Raw genomic sequence first — 21,591 nt, forward strand, 5'->3', positions numbered from 1 at the left:
TAGCACCTTGGGAGGATGAGGTGAGCTGATTTCTTAAGCCCAGGAGTTCAAGACCAGCCTGGACAATGTGGTGAAACCTCATCTCTACTAAAAATACAAAAATTAGCTGGGCGTGGTGGCATGTACCCGTAATCCCAGCTGCTCAAGAGGCTGAGTAGGAGAATTGCTTGAGTCTGGGAGACTGACATTGCAGTGAGCCGAGGTCGTACCACTATACTCCAGCCTGGATGACAGAGCGAGACCCTGTCTTAAGGAAAAAAAAAATCAAAAAAAGAGAAAAAAAGTTAAAAAAAAAAAAGATCAGTAGAGGTATAGTTTTCTGAATTCCTCCTTGTTTTGTCAATAATATTTCAAACTAATAAAAGATTTCTAGAGAAAGATATAAATGCAGAGAAGTTTTCGACCTCTGATCTGAAAGACTTGATTTTTTATTTTATAGGGTCTCGCTCTTTTGCCCAGGCTGGAGTACAGTGGCACAATCACAGCTCACTACAACCTTGACTTCCCAGGCTCAAGCAACCCTCCCACCTCAGCCTCCCCAGTAGCTGGGACTACAGGAGTATGGCACCATGCCCGTCTAACTTTTAAATTTTTTTTGTAGAGACAAGGTTGTACTACGTTGCTCAGGCTGGTCTCAAACTCCTGGGCTCACGTGATCCTCTTGCCTCAGCCTCCCAGAGTGGTGGGATTACAGGTATGAGCCACTGTGCTCAGCCTGAAAGACTTAATTTGAATTGCCTCTATCACTTGGGAAATTAATTAACTGCTCCGAGTCTCCATTTTTTCCACCTCTAAAATGGGTATGATAATAGCACCTATCTTGCAAGAAGGTTCTGAAGATTATATGAAATAATGAATATGAAGGGCTTCTTGTAGTTCCTGGCATATAGCACTCAAAACACAGACTTCTTATAAAAAGTGTTCATCCTCTGAAAATAGTGAGCAAAAGTAAGATGGTGACTAAGGTTAAAAGGTACTTTAGAAAAGGCATACAAAGAAAATAACAAAACAAAACCATTATAAGTAAACTACAGCCCAATATCCCTCATGAACACTCACGAAAATTCTAAATGAAATTTTAGCTAACTGAATTCTAGAATATATAAAAAGGACAACATATGCCTAAGTGGAGTTTAACCCATGAATGATAGAAGGTTGGTTTAACATTGGGAAATCGATCAATATAATTCCCCATATCATCAGAATAAAAAAGAAAAACTACACTATCATCTTCAATAGATGCAGGTAAGGCATTTAACAAAATTCAACAATCATTTATGACAAAAACTCTCAGCAGACAAGGAATAGATGGGAACTCACTCAAAATGCTAAAAATCAAACTATAGAAAACCCATAGCTAAAAATCATACTTATGGTAAAAAAAATTGAATACTTTTCCCCTAAAATCAGGAACAAGACAATGATGTACACCTTTACTACTTTGACAATGAACTAGAGGGCTCAGCCAGTGTAATGAGTCAAGAAAGGAAATGAAAGGTATAAAATAAGAAAGGAATATGTAAAACTTTTTTGTATACAAACAAAATATTGGCCTATATGGAAAATCCTACAGAATCTATAAAAATGGACTAGAAGAGTTTGACAAGGTCACAGTTTGGCAAGGTCACAGGCGGCAAGGTCAATATACAAAAACTAACTGTATTTCTATCTTCTACCAACAAAACGAAATCAGATATTAAAAATTTTAAACATTATTTACAATAGCATAAAAATATTAAATATTTAGGGATAACTCTAACAAAATATGTACAAGAGCTATACAATGAAAACTGCAATATATTGCTGAAACTATAGAAGACAAATTAATGGAGAGAAAAAACATGTTTATAAATTAGAAGATTCAGGCTGGGTGTGATGGTTCACGCCTGTAATCCTAGCACTGTGGAAGGCCGAGGCGGGCAGATCACAGGCCGAGGTCAGGAGTTCAAGCCTGGTCAACATGGTAAAACCCCATCTCTACTAAAAATATAGAAATTAGCTGGGCGTGGTGGCAAGCGTCTGTAATTCCAGCTACTTGGGAGGTTGAGGCAGAAGAATCGCTTGAACCCAGGAGGCAGAGCTTGCAGTGAGCTAAGATCCAGTCACTGCACTCCAGCCTGGGTGATAGAGCAAGACTCCATCTCAAAAAAAAAAAGGTCCTTTATGATAATGGTTCTTGTTTTCATCTTTACTCTTATCCCAGACACCTATCCTTCTGTGACACTGAACTGCTTTTAGTTCCCTGTTTTCTCTTCTCTGTCTCTTTTAGCCTTTCTATATGCTCCTAGTGGCCAGATACAGTGGCTCACGCCTATAATCCCAGCACTTTGGGAGGCCGAGGCAGGCGGATCACGAGGTCAGGAGATGGAGACCATCTGGGATAACATGGTGAAACCCTGTCTCTACTAAAAACACAAAAAATTAGCTGGGTGTGGTAGCACATGCCTGTAATCCCAGCTACTCGGGAGGCTGAGGAAGGAGAATGGTGTGAACCTGGGAGGCGGAGCTTGCAGTGAGCTGAGATCACGCCACTGCACTCCAGCCTGGGCGACAGAGTGAGACTCTGTCTCAAAAAAATAAAAATAAAATAAATATATGCTCCCAGCTACTTGGGAGGTTGAGGCAGGAGATTTGCTTGAATCTGGAAGGCAGAGGTTGCAATGAGCCGAGATCACGCCACTGCACTCCAGCATGGACGACAGAGCGAGACTCCATCTCAAAAATCAATCAATCAATCAATCAATCAATCAGAAGATTCAAAATTGTTAGTATGTCAGTTCTTCCCAAATTTATCTACAGATCAATGTAATCCTAATCAAATCTCAGCAGACATTTTTTGTAGAAGTGTATAAGGTTGATTCTAAAATTTATATAAAATGCAAAGGACCTAGTATAGCTCAAACAACTTTGTAAAATAACAAAATTGAAAGATTACACTATCCGGTTTTAAGGCTTAGTATACAGCTATAGCAGAGTTTCTCAACCTTGGCGCTACTGACATTTTGGACCAGCTATTTCTTTTTTCTGGAAGACTCTCCCGTGCACTGCAGAATCTTCAGCACCATCCCTGGCCTCTACCTCTACCCAGGGGCAAACTTCCTGCCTACCCACCAAGTTGTGACAATCAAAAATGTTTCCAGGCCTGGCGCGGTGGCTCAGGCCTGTAATCTAGCACTTTGGGAGGCCAAGGTGGGTGGACTACTTGAGATCAAGAGTTTGAGACTAGCCTGGCCAATGTGGTGAAATCCTATCTCTACTAAATATACAAAAATTGGCTGGGCGTGGTGGCATGCACCTGTAATCCCAGCTACTCGGGAGGCTGATGGGGCAGAACTGCTTAAGCCTCGGAGGCAGAGGTTGCACCACTGTACTTCAGCCTGGGAGACAGAGTGAGATTCCATCTCAAAAAAAAAAAAAAAAACAAAGAAAAAGGTCTCCAGATATTGCCAAATGTCCCCTAGGGGCAAAATTGTCCTTCACTGAGAACCGCTGAGCTACCAAGACAGTACGGTATTGGCATGAAGATAGACACATACTTCAATGGAACAGAAAAGAATCTAGAAACAGATCCTCAATTATATAGTCAATTGATATTTGACAAAGGTACAAAGCAATTCTATGGGAAAGGATAATCTTTTCACTAGTTGTTGCTGGAATGATTGGATATTCATATGAAACAAAAATAAACCTTTCCTCTTATTCCATATACAAAAATTAACTCAAAATTTATCACAAGGCTGGACTTAGCGACTCACGCTTGTAATCCCAGCACTTTGGGAGGCTGAAGCGGGAGGACTGCTTGAGCCCAAGAGTTCGAGACCAGCCTAGCCAACATAAGGAGACCCCATATCTACAACAAATTTAAAAATTAGCTGGGTGTGGTGGCACATGTCTGTAGTCCCAGCTACCTGGGAGGCTGAGGTGGGAGGATAGCTTGAGCCCAGGAGGTCAAGGCTGCAGTGAGCTGTGACTGTGCTACTGCACTCCAGCCTAGGTGACAGAGCAAGACTGTCTTGGAAAAGCACAAAAAACCAAACTTATCATAGACTTAAATTTAAGAGCTAAAATTAGAAAACTTCTAGGAAAGTTCTAGGAAAATAAAGGAATATAGCAACGTAAAAACTTACAGGAAAATGTGCAAGAAAATCTTAGTATTATTGGCTTAGGCAAAAATTTCTTTTCCTTCCTCTTTTCTTTCTGAGACAGGGTTTCACTATGTTGCCGAGGCTGGTCTCTAACTCCTGGGCTCGAGGGATTCTCCCACTTCAGCCTCCCAAGGAGCTGGAACTACTAGGCTCAAGTCACCCTGCCTGGCTTAGATTTCTTAAATAGGATACAAAGGACCACAAACTATCTTTTTTAATTGAAAAATTGCACATTAAGTGATACAGGTTAGATGTTTGTCTGCTCCAAATCTCATGCTGAAATGTAATCCTCAATGTTGGAGGTGGGACCTGATGGGGGTGTTTGGGTCATGGAGGAGAATCCCTCATGAATGGCTTGGTGTCATCTCTATGGTAATGAGTAATTCACATGAGATCTGGTTGTTTAAAACAGTATGGCACCTCTCCCCATCTCTCTTGCTCCCCCTCTTGCCATATGACTTGCTGACTCTCCTTTGCCTTCTGCCATGACCGTAGGCTTCCCAAAGCCCTCACCAGAAGTAGATGCTGGCATCATGCTTCCTGTACAGCCTGCATAACCATGAGCCAAAATAAACTTCTTTATAAATTATCCTGCCTCATGAGTCCTTTATAGCAACATAAACAGACTGATGTATCAAGATATAAAACATGTCTGCTCTTCAAAATCTCTTAACTTTAAAAGGTTAAGACTGAGAAAGTAGAACCTTATGAGCTTTCTGATCTGGATTTTAAGCAGGAGATACTGGAGAAGTCTTTAAAAAGTTAAGAGAAGAAAAAGACACATGATAGCCTGGGAGAAATGTTTGCAAAATATACATGTGATAAAGGACTTGTAACATGAATAAGACAATAACAAGACAACTCAATAAAAAATCTGCAAAAGATTTAAACACTTACGTAACCAAAGAAGATATGCTGATGGCAAATAATCATATGAAAAGATTCATAATATCATTAGTCATTAGGGAAATACAAATTAAAACCACACTGAGCACCAAACTCACTTGAATCACTAAAATGGAAAAAAAAAAACTGACCATACCAAGTGTTGGCAAGGACACAGGGCACTAGAACTCTTACACACATTGCTGATGGGAATACCAACTTGTAAAAACACTTTGGGAAACATGTTTGGTAACTGCTTATAAAGTTAAATATACACTTACCGTATGACCCAGCAATTCCACTTCTAGGTATTTACCTTAGAGAGATGAAAACTTATGTCAACACATAAGCTTGTATTTGAATGTTCATAGCAGTTTTATTAATAATGGTCCACAAGTGAAACAAAAATGTTCATCAACCCATGACTGGATATAGGAATGGTGGTATATCATAGAATAGAATAGTGTTTAGTAATAGAAAAGAACTACTGATTCATACAACATGAATGAATCTTGAAAACATTATGCTAAGTACAAGAATCCAGACACAAAGTGAGATTAATATCAACAAATATTCTATATGGCTAAAAACAAATATTCTATATGGCTAAAAACAATTATGATTTTAGTAGCTTGTTTTGCCTATATGAATCACTGACACTATCTTTTGTTATTTATTTATGTATCAGTTCTCCTTAAATCGATTATAAACTCTCTGCTATAGGGGTTATCTTGTATCTCGGGGTGGCACTTCATAATATTAACACCTCGTGTTTGCATATCAGTGCACAGGTTTCATAATTCTCATCCACTAAAACAACTGGCATGTGGTATGCATATTGCAATGAAGTCAACATACCTAGGTTCAAATCCCAGCTGACTATGTGTGTGGTCAGCAGTAAGTCATTTTACCTTTATGAGATTCACTTTTCTTATTCATGAAACTAAAAAGCATGGATCAAGTGGGAAAAGACAGTGTTAGGGACATAAGAGATGGTACAATCAACAATTCTAATGCATGTAAGACTATTAAGGACAGAAACCTCCGGAGATGTGAAGGGCCAAAAGTTATACTTGAACTTGATTTTCAGAAGAGCCAAAGACTGAGAAAGTGGAACCTCATGAGCTTTCTGATCTGGATTTAAAGCAGGAAATATTGGGGAAATCACCACAGAGATAACTAGTTTGTGGCAGACAACAATCATAAAAACATCCCCTTTTGATCCTACAATGCAGTCAGTCTCTTCCTGTCACTGGGAGAGGAAGCACTGAATGGTTCATCTACATATTAAGAGAAATGAGCTATTTAGATGATCATAAAACAGGTTAATTTTATTCTTCTGGTGTGTTGTGGCCATGGTAATCCACCTCGGTAAGAGATAAAACATAGGTTCAGATATTTGGTATACGTGCTTGAATGAGAATCTACAATTGGTGGAATTATAAATGTCTATCAATCAAAAGACAGAATCACTCAAGGAACATATAGTAGCCCCAAGTAGCTTCATTAGGGATTTGCAGTGTACCTACCATGTGCCAAAAACAGGCACTCCGCTAGGCGAGGTCACTTGTTTTATAATTTAGTCCTCACAATAGCCCTTATGAAATTGCATGATCACTCCCATTTTAGAGATAAGAAAATTGACATTTTGAAACATGACAAATTTTGCCCAAGAAGTCACCTTTAGTATGTGACATGGCTAACATTGAAACTCAGACCTATTTGATTCCATGTCCTTATTACTGCTACTTAAAACCTATTATCATTACATAAAGCCCAGCTTCTAATTATTGAAGCCAGCACAATCCTAGAAAAGAGTAGGCTTTATCATTTTTTTTCCTGTTTCCAAGAGGAAACAGATATTATCTCCAGCTACCAGAAGGGAACCTGAAGCTTATATATAAAGTGATAACACAAGTTCTTGAATCTTGGAATTACTAGCCCTTTTGCTGCATTAGCATTCCACTGAGATTCATCATGATAATCAATGTTGAGGAGGAAAAAAAGGTGGAGGAGAAAAGTGTATGCAATTATAAGACCAAGTGTTTTCATTCTTGGAAAGCCCACATGAATTTACTGAGTACCCCTTTTTTTTTTTTTTGAGACAGAGTCTTGCTCTGTCACCCAGGCTGGAGTGCAGTGGCACAATCTCGGCTCACTGCAACCTCCGCCTCCAGGGTTCAAGTGATTCTCCTGCCTCAGCCTCCTGAGTAGGTGGGATTACAGGTACGCACCACCATGCCTGGCTAATTTTTGTATTTTTAGTAGAGATGGGGTTTCACCATGTTGGTCAGGCTGGTCTCGAACTCCTAACCTCGTGATCCGCCCGCCTCGGCCTCCCAAAGTGCTGGGATTACAGGTGTGAGCCACCGTGCCTGGCTACTGAGTACCTATTATAGGTCAAGCACAGTGCTTGGCACTGGGGATGTAACAGTGAATAAAAAACAACAACAACAACAACAACAAAAAACAAGACACAGTTTATTCCCATAGAGAAACAGAGAAGTTTCACCCTAGTAGGAAGATACTGGCAACTAAATAGACAATTAAAATATAGCGCAGTAAATACAGAAACGGGATAGCACAGGGTATCATAGGTGCACAGAGAAGACAAACTAAACCCAGAAAGGCTATCAGATAAAATATAAGACACCCAGTTAAATATGAATTTTAGATGAACAATGAATAATTTTTTAGTAAAAGTACGTTCCAAATATTGTCCTCTACTTGCTATATCTGGCAACCCTTGGTGGGAGTGATGTTTAGAAAAAGCATCTCAAAATAAATGATACCTAAGACAAAAACCAAACTACTCTTACTTGTCCCCAACAAATCTGGACCCTGAAAAAGTATGTTAGTTGTTGCCCTATGGAGACAACCATGTGACAAGGATCTGAGGCCAACAGCAGCCAGCAAGGAACTGTAGGCTCTTGCCAACACCCATGTATGAATATGAGAGCCATCCTGGAAGAACATCTTCCAGCCCTAGTCCAGCCTACAGGTGACTACAGCCCTGGCCAACTGCTTGACTACAACCTCATGAGGGACCCTGAGGCAGAAATACCTACGTAAGCTACTCCCAGATTCCTGATCCTCAGAAACCATGTGAGATGAATATTTAAGTTGTTAAATTTTAGGGTAATTATTATGCAGTAATAGGAAGTAATGCCCTGCCGATTAGAGAACTGTGTTCCTTATGAACAGGCCTACACTCACTGACTCACCGGCCATGTGGAGTCACCATCAGTGTGACCTCAGCAAGGATGAGGTGGTGGATCCAGAGGGGCCACAGCTGGGACTGTCAGTCATTTGTGCCTCCCACCAGCAGGAGGTCTGAATGGACATTTCCATGGCCACCATAAGATTACAAAAAGTGTATTAGCTATAGCATGTCCTTTCTGAAACAAAACAGTAAGAACCTTTTTAAAGACAAAATTTTAAAAAATACTTAAGTACAGCTTAATCACTTGAGAGAATTGTGTGAAAATGAAAATACAAGCAAAATAATAAAGAAAATTAGCAGAGCTAAGACAACTCTAAAATCTTGGATTAGCTCTGGTTCTTAGCTCAATTTCATGTGTGTTAAGAATGATACTGCTCTGCCAACCAAGAAAATAATTTGTTTCTGGGTGGGTTGTTTTGTATCTCTTATTCAGAACGGAATTTTTGAAACCTAAGAATAATGTGCAACTGGGAAGCTATGAACTGTAGTTAATCAACTAATCCAGAATTTCTACAAGTACTCTGGTGAAACAATTTGAGTGCTATGAATTCCATAAATTATTTTACTCCAAAAGGTAAGTTTAAGTAAAAGTGACTGCATTTCAAACCATATTATGAGAACAGAAAAATGTTAGAGAAAGACTTTATTTCCCTAATAATACAGAGTAAGTTGAGAGGGAATGGTAATACCTACAGAATTATGTATGGCTACAGGGAGATGCTAGAAGTTTTCCTCTTTGACTACAGTGCCTGGATTCAGTTCCTTGGCTTTATAAAGTTCTCCATCCATACCATCACAGAGTTTCTGCTATTATGACATATTTTTCCCCAGGCCAGTTCAATACCAATCAAGCTTGGTATGCGTTTGGGTTAGAATCCTTTAAGGTCTATTGTTCAGATATACCAGATGTCACTTTTCTCCTTATGGCCTACAAAATAGTCACAATTATCTTAGAAGATCCCAAACTCAAATTTAACAGAAACGGAGATAAGGATATTGCCTTAAAGGGCTTATATCTTCACTGATTATACAGCCTGATTTAACCCTTGTTTTCTAGAAATTTTGTAAATTAGTATTTTTATTCTATTTTCAAAATGTCCAAGTCATTTAAAAACTACCTTGATAACTAACCCTCAATATTAAAAGAGAGAACCCAGTGATCAAACAAATAAAATCTAGACCATCTTTGAATTTAAGTACCTGATAATGAACTGTTTTTACTGACAACACTTCTGACACCAAATGTTTGGGTTTTTTTTTTTTTTTTTTAATCACACCAACCAATTCTCCAATTTTTCAGACACCAATTAGGTGTCCAACAATTCAATACAATTCTGATAGTAACTACCTGGAGTTAGCCCAGACCTCACAGACTAAGAGCTCAGTCCCATAAGACTGCCCCCCTGCCCCCCGCATCAGATGCTAGCCACAGACGACATGCCCAGGCTATTCCCGTTTCTGCCTACAGACTACAAATTTGAGGGTTCCCATGACCCCGCCTCAGATTTAATAATTTGCTGAAATGACACAGAACTCAGTAAAGCACTTTACTTACTATTACTGGTTTGTTTAAAAGGCTACTACGACTCAGGAAGACAACAGCCAAATCCAAGAGAAACACAGGACAGGGCAATGGGGCAGGGGTAGGGTGGGTGCCCAGAGCTTCCATGCCACCTCCAAGCATGCCACCCTCCCAGTACCTCACTGTGTCCACCAACCCAGAAGCTCTCCAAACTGTCATTTATGGGGTTTTATAGAGGTTTCTTTATGTAAGCATGATTGATTAAATCATGGCCATTTGTAATCATCTAAATCTCCAGGCCCTCTCTCCCTGCTGGAAGTCAGAGGTGGGGCTGAAAGTTCCAATTCTTGGTCTTTCTGGCACCAGCCCCCATCCTAAAGCTATCTAGGGGACCCCAGCCAACAATCTTCTCATTAGAGTACAAAAGACACTCATCACTTTGGAGATTCCAAGGGTTTTAGGAACTGTGTGCCAGAACTGGAGACAATGAACAAAATTTATTTATTACACACACTGATGTTACAGAATAAAGCAACAGTTACTCAGCTATTTTTCTATGGTAATCAGTAGCAGTCATATATATGCTTTGATCAATTCTATATAAATTGATACATGTATCAAACAAAACCCTGAAGTTTCAGGCCTAAGCCTCATGCATTTGCTTGTGGCCATTCTACTACATAGGTTAAGATTTTCCAATGACTGTATCAATGTTTCTTAACAAGTGGGTTGTTTCATAGTGAGGTCTAAAGATCTGGGGAAAAAAAAAAATCAAGAAAAGCTTCACAAACTGGCCAGTAAAATAATCAATGACCAATGGTCAAAATAATATATGACCAACTTCTAAAGGATTAGCTGTCTTTTCTAATACCACACTATTACATTTTATAATTCAGAGTAGAAGAGAGTTGTGGAAAAAAAAGCATTCAACAAAACTCTTCAACATCATCTAGGATAACAGATGCTACTGAAATATAGTGTCACTGTTCTCTCCAGCTTCCTTCCTTCCTTCCTTCTTTCCTTCCTTCCTGCCTTCCTGCCTTCCTGCCTTCCTGCCTTCCTGCCTTCCTGCCTTCCTGCCTTCCTGCCTTCCTGCCTACCTCCCTCCCTCCCTCCCTCCCTCTCTCCCTCTCTCTCTCTTCTTTCTTTCTTTGACACAGTCTTGCTCTGTCGCCCAGGGTGGAGTGGAGTGGTGCAATCTCGGCTCACTGCAATCTCTGCCTCCCAGGTTCGAGCAATTCTCCTGCCTCAGCCTCCCAAGTAGCTGGGACTACCAGCGTTGGCCACCACGTCCAGTTAATTTTTTTTGTATTTTTAGTAGAGACAGGGTTTTGCCATGTTGGCCAGACTGGTCTCAAACTACTGATCTCAGGTGATCTGACTGCCTCAGCCTCCCAAAGTGCTGGGATTACAGGCTTGAGCCACTGTGCCCGGCCCCTCTACAGCTTTCTTTCCTCCTATTTGGAACTTCTTTTATTTATCTCTTCTTAAAACATGTTTTTTCTAGTTCTCTTTGTTCATAAGTAATCCAATATATATTGTAGAATTTTTTAAATCTCAGGGATGTATCTTAAATAATATAAAGATAACATTAACTTTGCTTTTCATTTTAATGGGTACTTGAATAATTAGATCCTCCCAAAATAAGTACTACATAAAAAAATCACTAAAATGTATATTTATTTTCCAGTCATTTTACAATTTTACCATTCTCCTTTTTGACTTGTCTGTATGAGGTTATCTCGAGAGAAAGTTCCACTTTGAAAATTTTACTAATAGCAACTTTCCTGAACTCTTTGCCTCAAGTGATCCTTCCACTTTGGCCTCCCAAAGCATTAGGATTATAGGTGTGAGCCACTGCGCCCAGCATAATAGTAACTTCCTCATATCCATCTTAAATACCCTTTTTAAAATTAAAGATCCAAAACTGGCAGGCAGGGGACAACAAACGGAAGCTCCCAACAAAACCTAAAAAGAGAAAAAACCAACAGTAGAATTTTTTCATTGTCTTATCCACTCAACAAACACACAGTGAGCTCCTGTGAGACAGGCACTATGCTAGGTACAAGTCCCACGTTGTCTCAATAGCCTACCATTACAATACGATCTTAAAATGCCAATGAGGTTAGCAGCATTCAATAGTTTTGTATTTAAATTATACTTAAATATATAAAAATGTGTTTGTGGCAGGGGGACGGTTTTTGGGTTGTTCTGTGCCTTCCACTTTGTTCTAAAAACTCAGACGATAGCAAGAATGGAATAAATTCTGAGAACTACACTTGGAGGGTTAGGAGTAAGGTATCAGTGGATAAAACAGAAAGAAAACCAAGATGTTAAGAACATTTCAAAGATTTTAAGGCTCCAAAAGTAACACAAACAACTGGGTAGTGCTCTACAAATATTGTCTTACTTGAGTCTAGCACTGTTCCTGATGACAACAGCCAACAGAGATTGGTCATCAACTTACTTATTTGTCTTTGGCAAAAAATTTCAACTCAGTCTACTGAAGGATTTTCTTTTTTTTTAATTTATTTTTTGTTGTTGTGTACTTTCCTTTTATTTATTTATTTTTATTATACTTTAAGTTCTAGGGTACATGTGCACAACGTGCAGGTTTGTTACATATGTATACATGTGCCATGTTGGTGTGCTGCACCCATTAACTTGTCATTTACATTAGGTATATCTCCTAATGCTATCCCTCCTCCCTCCCCTGTCCCCACAATAGGCTCCAGTGTGTGATGTTCCCCTTCCTGTGTCCAAGTGATCTCATTGTTCAAGTCCCACCTATGAGTGAGAACATGCAGTGTTTGGTTTTCTGTTCTTGTGATAGTTTGCTGAAAATGATGGTTTCCAGCTGCATCCATGTCCCTACAAAGGACATGAACTCACCCTTTTTTATGGCTGCATAGTATTCCACTGAAAGATTTTCATATGAGAACATCTTTAATGTTTATAGCTGAAGCCAACAGGAAAATAACATTCAATTATAAAAATATAATTCAACTCAAACTAAATCTCATTAGGTACCATATTACAGGACATTAACACTTGAGACTTACTTTAAAAATTAAATGTATGCTATTTTTAAGTTTCATACTCATAACCTTGGATCAAGTTATAATATCCTTTGATATATTTTGTAAAATACTTCTTATAATTAAGTTCCTTGAAATAAAGCTAAAATATATCTGATACTGAGCTGCACGCTACAACAACGTTTTAGCATAATTTACAACCAAAAATTGGCTCTCAATTCATTAATATAGGAAAGGCTCTCAATTCATTAATCATCTGGGAAATACAAATTAAAGCTACCATATATTACCACTGCACACTCACCACACTGAGTATAAGAAAACAGATGAAAAATACTGTGATGGTTAATTTTTGTGTCAACTTGACTGAGCTAAAGGATGCCCAGATAGCTGATAAAACATTGTTTCTGGGTGGTCTATGAGATGTTTCTAGAAGAGACTAGCATTTGAATCGGTAGAGTGAATAAAGAAAACCACCCTCTCCAGTGAAGGGGGGCATCATTCAACTTCTTGAGGGACCAAATAGAACAAAAAGGCAACAGAAGGGAGAATCTGCTTCTATTTGAGCTGGGCATTTATCTTTTCCTGCCTGTGAACATTGGCACACTGGTTCTGAGGCCTCTGGCTTAGAATTGGGACTTGTACCATCAGCCCCTCTAGTTCTCGGACCTTCAGACTTGAGCTGGGACTTGTGCCACTGGCTCCTGTGATTCTCAGCTTTCAGACTCAGACTGAATGACATCACCAGCTTTCCTGGTTCTACAGCTTGCAGACAGCAGGTCACAGGACTTCTTGACCTACATAACTGTATGAGCCAATCCCTATAATCAATTTCTCTCTCTCTCTACACACACACACACACACACACACGCACTCACAGACACACATAGCTGATTCTTGAATAACAGGTTCAAACTGTGCAGGTCCACTTACACACAGATTTTCTTCTGCCTCTGCCACCCCTGAGACAGCAAAATCCATCCCTCCTCTTCCTACTCTTCATAACATGACAAGGATAAAGACTTTTATGACAAACCACTTACACTTAATGAATGGTACACATATTTTCTCTTCCTTAAGATTTTCTTAATAACATTTTACTTTTTCTGGCTTACTTTATGTAAGAATATAGTACACAATCTATAACATACAAAATATGGGTTACTTAACTGTTTATGTTATCGGTAAGGCTTTCGGCCAACAGTGAGCTATTAGTAGTTAATTTTGGGGAGAATGAAAAATTATACACAGATTTTTGACTGCACAGGGAGGTCAGTGCCCCAAACCACTGCGTTGTTCAAGGGTCAGCTACATATATGTGTATGTGTGTGTGTATGTGTGTGGGTATATATAGTCACATATAAAAATATAAAACCAATAGGAGAGGCAGCGGTTCTGATTCTTTGGAGAACCCTGACTAATAATACACGTTAGGTATTGGCAAGGATGTGGAGCAACAGAAATCCTCACCTGTTGCCAGTGGGAGTGTGAGCTGGTGTAACTACTTTGAGAAAAATCATCTGGGAGTACCTACTAAAACTGAACCCCAACCAAACAATTCCAATCCTAGGTGTATGCCCTGTAGAAATATGCACATGTGTTCACCAAAGGGCATGGACTAAAATATTTATGACATAACTAATCATAATATTCCCAAAGTTAAAATTACCTACCCAAATGCCCAATAACATTAAAGTGAATGAATAATGGTTTATTCACACAATAGAATATTACATAGCAATGAGAAAGGATGAACTACAATTACTAAGCATGATCTCACAACATTTTCTTAAGCAAGAGAAGCCAGTCACAAAAGAATAAATACTGTATGATTACATTTATATAAAGTACAAAAACAGGAGAAAATAATCTGTGCTTTTAGAAGTCATGATAGCAGTTATCCTTGAAATAGAGCACAAAGCATGCTTCTAGGGTGCTGGTTATATTCTGCTTCTAGATATGAGTGCTGGCTTGTAAAACTTCACTGAGCTGCACACTAATAAATGTGTGTAAATAAAACTTGAAATAATAGGTAAATGTAAAACATGAATATTTTAATTATAAAAGTAATATTCAGTTATAGATATGTTACAAATACCGAAGAGAATGTATAGTAACAGTCAATCATAATCTCACATTCTAAAGATATTTTGTAAAAAGTAATTTGTTATATTTCCTCATTTTTCTCTATAAATAAATCTCACATAGTTAAGAACCTAAAATACAATTTTACTTAAATCTGAGCTGTTAAATTTTATTAAAATATGCTTACATAAAATAATTCTTGTATATCAAGCATTTTTAACTTTAAAATGCTTCTCTTCATAAGCAAAACTTTACAGCTACAAAATTAGCTATCATATACATACATACACAATTTATTTAGTAATTGCAAAACCACAGACTTCAATGTAGGAGCTACTTTTCTGCTCTTTATAATAAACATCTCTGTCTGTCTACATTAATTACACGTTGAAAGTTATTTCCTTAGGACAGCTACCTAGAGGTGGAACTGCCAGAAATAATGTTTGCACATTAAAATTGGTAAAGGCTAAAATATTGCTTAGCATAAAAACAGAGGGTTGAAAAAGCAACCAAATGGATAACTTTTATTTCTTTCTTTACTAGTCTTTTATTTTAGACAGTGCTCCTTAGTTGGTGAAGCCTCTCAATAAAGCAAAAGATCCACTGTCGAAAAGTCTAAGACATGTAAAGCTTGATGACATCGTAGTATTAGACACACAACAGGTACTAAAAAAAAAAATTCTGAATTGAATGAAAATTTCTGAATTGAATGAAAACCTTAGGCAGGAAAATCAGGCTGATCCTACTTGTTGCTCAATCCCCACTTTCATATACCCTACCATGTACTAGTAGATTTTTTTGTTTGTTCGTTGGTTTTTTTTTTTCCTTGTTTTGAAACAGAGTCTTACTCTGTCACCCACGCTGGAGTACAGTGGTGCAATCTCGGGTCACTGCAACCTTTGCCTCCTGGGTTCAAATGATTCTTGTGCCTCAGCTACCCAAGTAGCTGGGACTACAGGCACATGCCACCACATTTGGGTAATTTTTCTATTTTTATAGACATGGGTTTCACCATGTTGGCCAGGCTGGTCTCGAACTCCTGGGCTCAAGTGATCTATCGACCTCGGCCTCCCATGATGAGATGACCATGCCCGGCTATCAGTAGTGTTTAAAGTATGGTCCAGTGCTAGTAAACATCAGCTTCTCCCAAGAACTTGTTAGCAATACCAATTTTCAGGTCCCACCCCAGACCTACTGTATCAGAACTCTGGAGGTGATGCCTGGTAATCTTTATAACATGCCCTCTAGGTGACTCTCATGCTTGATAAAATATGAGAACTACTGACTTACAGTATTCCCAACTTCCAAGCATGCTAGGAAAATATCACCTTTATTAATCAGGGAGTAGAAAAAAGATGAATCACTTTTTTCAAAGTATTACTCAAGTTCCTACTTTGTTCATTTGGGAGACTGAGGACCTTATTGATAAATAATGTTTTCATCTTCTCCTCTACTTCCTTTAGATTTGTGATTTACATGTCTGCAATGTCAGTCACGCTGCTTTTCATATGTAAATGGGTCCCAAATGGACTCACTATAGGATGTAAAGAATATACAGGATGTCACTGGATGTTATCCAATGTAAAACAATGTCACTGAAAAATGGGATAGTAAGAGTTTCCAAAACGCAATCAAAGAAACAGAGCAAAGTTATATAATTCTACCTAATCACAACAATGTATGTTGCAAAAGTAGTTAACAGGAAGATAAAAGATGTGGTAACCTTAGTCTCTTTAAAACACTTTAATATTTTACTTTATTTTCATTTTTAAAAGGTAGTTCTTATTGAATTCTAGTATCTAATTATTTAATATGGTAACAAACTAACCACTATTAATTTAAATAAAAGGTATCTGAAGATAAACAGGAAAAATACAAACAAGAAAAAGGATCAGATGGCAAAGGTTTTTCAGGTAAAGCAACCCACTGGGATGAACTGGTCAATAAATAAAATTATTTGCAGAATGGAATTCTATTTTCAGATCATTAAGATTTTTTTTGTTTTTTTTGAGACAAGAGTCTCACTCCGTCACACAGGCTAGAGTGCAATGGTGTGTTCTCAGTTCACTGCAACCTCTGCCTCCCAGGCTCAAGCAATCATCCCAGTTCAGTCACCCAAGGAAAAAGGAGCTGGCACTGCACAAGCCCAGGCTACCATGCCTGGTTAATTTTTGTACTTTTTGTAGAAATGGGGTTTTATGTTGCCCAGGCTGGTCTCAAAGTTCTGAGCTCCAGTGATCTACCCGCCTCGGCCTCCCGAAGTGCTGGAATTACAGGTGTGTAATTTTAGTTATCCTGAAACCAAACCCAGACTCAAAGAGGAAAGCTAGAGCCATTCATTGTGTGTGTGTGTGTGTGTGTGTGTGTGTGTGTGTGTGTGTGTTTGAGACAGCGTCTTACTCTGTCGCCTAGGATGGAGTACAGTGGCACAATTTCGGCTCACTGCAACCTCTGCCTCCCAGGTTCAAGCGATGCTCCCACCTCAGCCTCCTGAGTAGCTGGGACTATCGGTGCACACCTCCATACCTGGCTAATTTTTGTATTTTTTAGTAAAGATGGGGTTTCGTCATGATGGCCAGGCTGGTCTTGAACTTCTGACCTCAGTGATCTGCCTGTCTCAGCCTCCCAAAGCACTGGGATTCAGACACCTGCCAAAGAATTTTTATTGAAATAGCAACCAAATGTTGCTTATACCTATTACTCAAAGTAATACAAAATAAAACAGAGGTTTACTAGATATTTTGGGGCTTAAATTTGTGAAGTAAAATCCAAAAAAGTAATGTGGGTAAAATTTAGCAGCTTAAGTAAACATGAAACTTGTAAAACATATAAGCTACTGAATTTTTAAGAATTTGAACACCAAAGTAATTTCTAATACCAATTCTCTACTCTTTTACCTTTCCAACTCTCTTTTAACTTTATCTTACTCTCATCAAGAAAAGCACAGTTCTCACATTTGCATCTCAGCAGAAATGCATTATTATGGTCCCTACAGAGAGCCATTCCAGCAACTCTTTCAGTAGAACTCTGAATTCCTTCTGCTACCTAATGATTTCCCCACAATATGCTTCTTTTATTCCTGTTCCCAGGCTGTGAAGATTTGTTCAAAAATGTTATAAAACCTGAAACAATTGGTGCCACTATAAATGTATGTATAGATGCTATGAAGGTATGTATGATGCGGTTACATCCTGATAAACCCACTGTAAGATTAAAATATTGTAAGTTGAAAATTCATTTAACACACCTAATCTATCAAACATTAGAGCTCAGCTCAGCCTACCTTAAGGTGCTCAGAATACTTACATTAGCCTACAATTAGGCAAAGTCATCTACCACAAAGCCTATTTGATAATATGTTGAATAGCTCATGTAATTTATTGAATGCTGAATTGAAAGTGAAAAACAGAATAGTGGTATGGGTACTTGAAAGTATGGTTTCTACTGAATGTGTATCACTTTTGCACCATCATAAAGTCAAAAAATTTTGTCAAACCATCGTTAAGTTGGGGATCATCTATCTGCTGGGATCATCTTCAGCTGGTTCCTTACTGTGACCCAGGGATCCCCAGAATCATCTCTAAGATTATAAAGGATTAAAAATAATACAAAACAGGATCTAATCACCAATACTCTCCAAATGGAGGATTTGTGTACTTCTCTCGTAACTGAGGTTTATCTAGGAAATCCAAGGCTGATCTGACATATAAAAATCAATCAATGCAATAACATACCATATTAACAAGCTAAAAATACTCCACCGTGTAATCATTGCAACAGGGGCACAAAAAGCATTTAACAAGATCCAAAAACCACTCATGTATAAAACTCCCAGAAAACCAAGAATAGAAGGAAAACTTACTCAACCTGATAAAGGGTAGCTATAAAAAAAATCTACAGCTAAAATAATACCTAAAAATAAAAGACTTAACATTTTCCTCCTAATATGGGGAACAAGGCAAGGATTTCTGCTGCCACCATTTCTAACAAATCTTGTGCTGAAAGTCCTAACCAGTGAAATTAGAAGGCAATTATATCTCTATATGTTAGCAAAGAAGAACTGGAAATTGAAAATTAAAATACCACTTATAATCAAAAACTCTCCTGCAACTGATAAGCAATTATGGCAAGGTTACTATAAAGTTTAACATACAATTAATTGCCTTCTTATACACCAGCAATGAACAAATAATATTTGAAATTAAAAACACAAGACCATTTACATTAGCACCAAAAATGAAATACTTAGGTATAAATCCAATAAATATATATACACAAATATATATATACACATATGTGTATATATACACACATGTATACACATATATACATATACACATATACACACACATATATATACACATATATATACACATAAATATAATATCTCTGGGGGAAAACTATAAAACTCTGATAAAAGAAATCAAAGAAGATCTAATTAATGTAGAGCTACCCCATGCTCATGAATAGGAAGAATCAATATTATTAAGATTTCAGTTATTCTCAACTTGATATACAGATTCATTGCAATCTCAATAAAAATCCTGCAAGTTACTTTGTAGTTATCAAAAAACTGACTCTAAAATTTATATGACAAGGTAAAAGACTCAGAACAGTCAACACAATAGTAAAGAAAAGCTGGAAGACTAACGTTATCCAACTTTAAGACTGACTATAGGTCGGGCATGGTGGCTCATGCCTGTAATCTCAGCACTTTGGGAGACCGAGGCAGGAAGACAGCTTGAGCCTAGACGTTCAAGACCAGCCTAGGCAACGTGAGACCCTGTCTCTACCAAAAAATTAAAAAATTAACTGGGCATGGTGGCACATGCCTGTAGTCCCAGGTACTTGGGAAGCTGAGGTAGGGAGATTACCTGAGCCCAGGAGGTCAAGGCAGCAGCAAGCTGTAATTGTGCCACTGCACTCCATCTTGAGAGACAGAATAAGACTCTAGCTCAAAAAAAAAAAAAAAAGAAAAGAAAAGAAAAAAAAAGACTATAACTATAAAGCCACAGTAATCAAGATAGTGTGGCACTGGCAAAAGAACAGCAAAATAGATCAACAGAACACGATAAACAGCCCTGAAACAGAACCATAAAAATATGGTCAACTAATCTCTAACAAAATGGGCAAAGGCAATTTAATGGAGAAAAGAGAGTCTTTTCAATAAATGAGGCCAAATGAACTGGTATCTACATGTAAAGAAATGAATCTAGACACAGATTCTTCATACCTGTCATAAAAATCCAAAATGGATTCTAGACTTAAAACATAAAATACAAAATTATAAAACTCCTAGAAGACAATAAAAAAGAAAATCTATATGAGCTTGGTTTTGGCAATTACATTTTAGATACAACAGCAAAAGCATGATCCATGAAAGAAAAATTCATGTTGGACTTCATTAAAATTAAAAATTTCTCCTCTGTGAAAGGCACTATTTCTCCACTACCAGATAACCAATGTCAACAGTTTCTGTGTATTACAAGAGACATTATATGTTTTCAAGTTTGTATGCTGTGTCATTATTTCTCTCTCTCTCTTTTTTTTTTTTTATAGAAAGGGTCTCACTCTGTCACCCAGGCTGGCTGGAGTGCAGTGGCACAATCTCAGCTCACTGCAACCTCTACCTCCTGGGCTCAAGCAATCCTACCACCTCAGCCTCCTGAGTAGCTGGGACTACAGGTACACACTACCACCTCCAGCTAATTTATCATAGAGACAGGGTTTCACTATGTTGCCCAGGCTGGTCTCAAATTCCTGGACTCAAGGGATCTGCCCGCCTCAGCCTACCAAAGTGCTAGGATTATCGGTGTGAGCCACGACGCCAGGCCTGTTCCTCACTTCTTTAAACAAATAGTTATATACCCAGATCACCGTTTTGTACTTTTCTTTTCTTCTTCTTTTTTTGTTTGAGATGGAGTCTTGCTCTGTCGCCCAGGCTAAAGTGTAGTGGCACAATGTTGGCTCACTGCAACCTCCGCCTCCTGGGTTCAAGCGATTCTCCTAACTCAGTCTCCTGACTAGCTGGGATTACAGGCGCAAACCACCATGCCCAGCTAACTTTTGTATTTTTAGTAGAGACGAGGTTTCACCATGTTGGCCGGGCTGGTCTCAAACTCCTGACCTCGTGATCCACCCGCCTTGGCCTCCGAAAGTGCTGGGATTACAAGCATGAGCCACCGTGCCCAGCTTCTTTTGTTAATTCAATGTGTCTTCTAGATCATTCTATATTTGTACGTAGGCTTTCTCATTCCCAATTTTACATCTGCATAGCATTCCATTATATGTACTGAACACAATTTATTTAACTAGCTCCTACTGATGGATTTACATTGTTTCCAATACTTTACTATTACATATTATACTGTAAAGATTAACTTTTATTTCCTAAATTTGTGAGCTAGCAATAAAATAAATTCCTAGAATTGAGACTACTAAGTTGTAAGACATGTTAATATTAAATTAATAAATATTGTAAATTCCCTCTCATAAAGGTTGTACTAATTTATGTTCCCAGCAGTAGTATAGGAAAGCATGTTACCTTACGCCCTTGACAAAAGTGTTTTTGTCAAACATTTTTTCTTTTTTTTTAGATGGAGTTTCGCTCGTTACCCATGCTGGAAGTGCAATGGTGCTATCTCAACTCACTGCAACCTCTGCCTCCTGGGTTCAAGCGATTCTCCTGCCTCA

General features: G+C 38.3%; 1 protein-coding gene across 11 annotated transcripts in view; it reads right to left on the reverse strand.

Annotated features, from left to right (window-relative positions):
- TFDP2 (transcription factor Dp-2) overlaps positions 1 to 21,591 on the reverse strand; it is a 202,415-nt gene that overhangs the window by 100,392 nt on the left and 80,432 nt on the right. Inside the window, exon 3 of one of the 11 annotated variants that reach the window (XM_050778124.1) lies at positions 5,312 to 5,346. The exons of the other annotated variants lie outside the window; for them this stretch is intronic. The gene's annotated coding sequence lies outside the window, so the exon portion shown is untranslated. The remainder of the gene's footprint in view (positions 1 to 5,311; positions 5,347 to 21,591) is intronic. 11 annotated transcript variants of the gene reach the window in all.

The sequence above is a fragment of the Macaca thibetana genome, chromosome 2 (assembly GCF_024542745.1).
Source record: "Macaca thibetana thibetana isolate TM-01 chromosome 2, ASM2454274v1, whole genome shotgun sequence".
NCBI lineage: Eukaryota > Metazoa > Chordata > Mammalia > Primates > Cercopithecidae > Macaca > Macaca thibetana.